The following is a 5,133-nucleotide window of genomic DNA, read 5'->3' on the forward strand; positions in this document are numbered from 1 at the left end:
CCAGTAGATGTGATTGAACATCAAATGGCCGCACTCCAGGTAGCAGACTTTGAGAGCAAATTTTGGGAAGATCTCAGAGTCTCACAGCAGAGTGATGACTACTTGAAGAATATAAGGAAGGAGATAGTGGCAGGTAAGGCCCCAAATTTTACCATCTCTGAGGACACAGTGATGAGGTATAAAGGTAGAGTTTGTGTACCTAATGATCCAAGATTGAGGAATATCCTTTTAGAAGAGGCTCATAGGAGCAAATATACAATTCATCCCGGTATAACTAAAATGTACCATGATTTGAAGCGAGGTTGGTGGTGGCCAGGAATGAAGAAAGATGTAACTGAATTTGTTTCTAGATGTTTAACGTGTCAGAAGATAAAGATAGAACATCAGAAGCCAGCTGGAACACTGCAACCGTTAGATATTCCAAAGTGGAAATGGGATGATATTTCCATGGATTTCATCACTGGACTGCCAAGAACACCCTCGAGTAAGGATGCTATTTGGGTGATAGTAGACCGACTCACCAAATCAGCTCACTTTTTGGCGATCAAGTTTACCTCTACATTAGAGAAATTTGCTGAGATATACATTAAGGAGATAGTTAGACTTCATGGTATACCCTCTAGAATTGTGTCAGATCGTGACCCAAGGTTCACTTCAAACTTTTGGGGTGCGCTACAGAAGGCTATGGGTACCAGACTGAGTTTTAGCACCGCATACCACCCCCAAACAGATGGACAAACAGAGAGGACGATCCAGACTTTGGAGGACATGTTGAGAGCTTGTGCCATTGAACTACCAGGTAGTTGGGATAATCATTTGCCATTAGCTGAATTTGCTTATAATAACAGCTATCATTCTAGTATTGGGATGGCGCCTTATGAGGCCTTGTATGGAAGGAAGTGTAGATCGCCTTTGTGTTGGACAGAATTAAGTGAGAGGAGTATCATTGGTCCAGAAATTGTAGAGCAGACCACCCAAAGATTGCAATGATTAAGCAAAAATTGCTAACAGCTCAGAGCCGACAGAAGAGCTATGCCGATAAGAGGAGACGGTCCGTTAGAGTTTGAAGTAGGAGATCATGTATTTTTAAAGGTTTCTCCGGTGACAGGCATTGGTAGATCCATTAAGGCAAAGAAGTTGACACCTAGATTTATGGGCCCGTATGAGATCTTGGAGCGAATTGGATCTGCTGCATATAGAGTTGCATTACCTCCACAGATTGCAGGTATCCATAATGTGTTCCACGTATCACAGTTGAAGAAGTACAACCCGGATCCCTCCCATGTTATTGAACCTGAAGAAGTGGAATTGAGGGAGAATTTGACCTTTAGATCCGAACCGGAGCGAATTGAGGACTTTAAGGACAAACAACTGCGCAATAAGACCATCCGACTCGTGAAGGTGATTTGAAGGGTGGAGCCCTAGGTGATGCTACTTGGGAGACCGAGGAGAGTATGAGGCGAGATTATCCACATTTATTTGCTTAGGTACATAGTTTCTAAGCTTATCTATTAAATTTTGAGGACAAAATTTCTAAAAGGAGGGGAGAATTGTAACATCCTGATTTTTATATAATAAAGAAATTGTGGAATTTAGGTTTTGAGAAAAAAATGATAATAATAGGAATTTATATTATTTGAGGTTATTTAGAAATAATATTATGGTTAGGTATTTAATTATGAATTTAAAAATTTAAATTTAAAACCACATAAGCAATATTTAGTTAAGATATAATACATAAATAATTTTTTTTTATGTATGTGTTGAAAAAAAAAGAGAAGGTAGAAGGAACAAAAAAAAAGGGTTGGAAGGTTGTTGTTTCTAAGTCCCACATTGGTTAGATGAGGGAAGAGAAGAGGTGCCTTCATGTATAAAAAGGAGGGGGTGTGTGCATTAGGAAGCATGAGAGGCTAAGATGCAATTTAGAGAAAATTGCAACTTTTGGCCCAAAGGTTTGAATAATTAAATTCAAACCTATAGTTTTTTTTAATATAATTTTGGGACTCACAATCCCATTTTTATATTATTTTTCTCTCTTCCTCTCACGTTGCTCGGCGTTTTCTCACAAGGGGGATTATTTTCTTTTTCTTCAGGTATGTTCTAACTTTCCTGTTTAGATTAGCATTTAAAAATTTATTTAATTACAAAATTAATTTTATAGTTATTTTCTAAATAATATTAGCTTTCTAGTGATATGATTATTTTGTAGGATAGAGTAAATATTTTGATTAGGATTTTTCTATAGGATAGTTAATCTGATGATATGATGGATTAAAAATATAGGTTAAAACTCTTAGGGATATAATAAATATTATAGAATATTTTCTTGAGGTTGAAACTCATGTTTAAGAATTTTTGAGTTAAAATCTAGATCTATATGGTTGAATTTATGTGGAATCTGAGATGTAGGGATAAACCTATGATTATTAAATATTTATTTAAGTATGAATAGGTATTTTTGAGGTTATAGAAAGGTGATTTGAGGCTTCAGGATAATTTTAAAATTTTTAATTTATTTTTGGACGAATTTTTAGAATATAGAAGGATAAAATTGTGATACTAGAAGTGATTTGAGGATAAAAAAAATAGTTTATTAGGGTACGAGAATTTTAGAAAAGAATTTGGGAAGTTAAATGAGGCATAAATCTTAAATTAGTGTTAATATGGATTATAGATCTAAGACTTTCTAACTCTTTAAATTAGAGTTATTTATTTTAATGTAAAATTAATATATAGTATTGTGAAATAACTATGTAGATTATATTGACAAAGATAGTGGTGAAAAAGGAGTTGTGAAGGGGAACTTGTTATTCAAGACACAAGGTAACCATTATTAATGTGTTGTGATGAGTGTGTTTGTGAATGGTTATGTGTTGTTTTGTTGTTTGGAAAAATTATGAATTATTGAAAATAAATACTGTATATACTTGTTTGAAATTATTGCCAAGTGGGTTAAAAATTTATTTTTATTTATCATGATGAGATATTATTGTTCGGATATATTCCTGTTTGGATATTTGAATGATGCATGACTTGTCAGGGTATTTTAATGTATGGTGTTAATGGGAATTTCTGTTCGGTTAATTATTACCACGTGGTAAGCCCTCATTGGACCCAATGAGTGGCGTGTCGCTTGGTCCAACTCACCTTTGGCCGGGTGATTTGGCGTCCGAGCATGGCGAAAGGAGGATATAAGGTGCAGTCATGCAAATTAAATACTTGTTCGGTTTGTTTGAAAGTATTGTTCGGTTAAATGTTTGTGTGCCCACTTAGCAATCGCATGATTAGTTACATCCGCATGCATCATTACATATTAATTTTTGGTTACTGGGACTTTTAAGTCTCATTCCCCGTGGTTAATATTTTTACAGGAGCGAGTCCGGCCGAGAAAGCACCAGAGGTGTAACTGTGGTGTATGAGACACCATCTTTTACGTTGCCTCTTATTTTAGATTATACAATGTATCTTGTGCCAACTTAGGACATATCTTCTTTGTGAAGCATGTAAACTCTAATCCTTTTTATTAAAAGTATTTATATGACCAAGAGGATTATGTCTGTCCCTCTTGATTTATGATCTGATTTGAATAACATGCTATGAGGATCATGTCTGTCCCTCATGGTTCTAATTGTTTTTTTTAGATATTTTAAGACCTGTGGTATATTGTCTTGGATGTATCATGGTAGAAATTTTTCTACCATGATAAGGTTCAATGAAAAAAAAAATAAAGAAAAAAATGATTTCTTGAATTAATAATTTGCGAAAAATCGGTCTGTAAATTTGAGGGTGTTACAAGCTTCAGACAAGTAAACAGCCCTACATGATAGTACAAAATTTTATATGAAAAATCACATGTAAAGAACAATTAACACACAAGCAAAGAAATTATTTAACTTACTTTTTGAATATTAACATGGTATGTTTCCAGTTATCCAGATGGCCTTTGATAGGATCTAGGTACCACATCATGCCTCTATATGGATTGCGCACGAGTATCATCCAATAAGCCCTATTACAATGAGTACATAAAATATCTACATGTGTTATACAAAAACAACTTAATTAAAAAATTCAAATACGGCCACTACTAACAATGATTCACCAGCCACAAAATAATGCCAAGAAAATTTGATTATCCTCGATCACTTGTTGGGTTAGGTAATCGACGATATCATTTATTTGTTTTCTCACTGCTCATGGTCTATTACCCCTATCCATGATGGAAGGTAGAATGCGGATTTATCAAAATCACCTTATCTATGAGATGCCTAGGTACTATCATCATATTGCGCAGGTGCCTTACACATCAAAATAATAATTAGATCAATAAAATATGTTAAATATAAAGAAATTATTGAAGATAGTTTATCAATAAATGTATACATCATAAAATGATTACAAAGAGACATGCTCGTCTCTATATGGTTAATAACCTCTCTCGCAATCTCACCATTAATGTTATCCCAGATGCTGATATGACCTTAAATCTTTGCTCAAATGTCACCATCATGTCATCATAGGATTTACATAATGATCCAACAGTCATGATTCCTTAAAAAGGAGGCTATTTGGACCATTTTAACTTTAGAGGGGGCCTTTGGAGTAACCCACTACAACCTTGATGCAACCTTTAGGGTAGCCACCATAACTTTCGATACAGCCTTCGATGTAGCCACCATAACCTTTAATGCAGCCTTTAAGGCAAAGGTGAAGGGGTAGTCTTTGGGGGTAGAGGTGCAAATTGATTCTGTGAATATGGAAAGAATCTTTAGTCCCTTCAAAAGTTCTTCCCTAATTATCATCGGATGGTTCTGGAAACTTGTCAACAAGTTACAAATATATTTTTAGTAACCAATTTTAAAAACAAAGTATAATAATGAGAATGTTTAATTATTTACCTTTTTCTTTAGTTTTGAAACTCGTAGTAAATGAGCAAGCTAGGTGCGAAGCTGCCCAATGCTTTTTGCACGGGTTTCTATATCTAATATAGGCATGGGCATGACATAATTGGGTTATATGCGCAATTAACTACTGGACCTTTACATAATCAATAGGGAGGGGTACGTTTTGAATCATAGTACTCCTTGTAATGTTGTGTATGAGGCATCCAGTTGCAATCACACGTAAGTGTGG

At 34.8% G+C, this 5,133-nt stretch overlaps 1 long non-coding RNA gene across 1 annotated transcript; it reads left to right on the plus strand.

Annotated features, from left to right (window-relative positions):
* Positions 1-1,816: 1,816 nt before the first annotated feature.
* LOC129300484 (uncharacterized) lies at positions 1,817-3,579 on the plus strand. Its single transcript, XR_008590783.1, has 3 exons — positions 1,817-2,093; positions 2,758-2,823; positions 3,372-3,579. It is a non-coding gene; the product is annotated as an uncharacterized LOC129300484 (long non-coding RNA).
* The last annotated feature ends 1,554 nt before the right edge of the window (positions 3,580-5,133 follow it).

The sequence above is a fragment of the Prosopis cineraria genome, unplaced genomic scaffold, assembly GCF_029017545.1.
Source record: "Prosopis cineraria cultivar Desert tree isolate PC_DT_omini unplaced genomic scaffold, ASM2901754v1 PC1614, whole genome shotgun sequence".
NCBI classification, from domain to species: Eukaryota; Viridiplantae; Streptophyta; class Magnoliopsida; order Fabales; family Fabaceae; genus Prosopis; species Prosopis cineraria.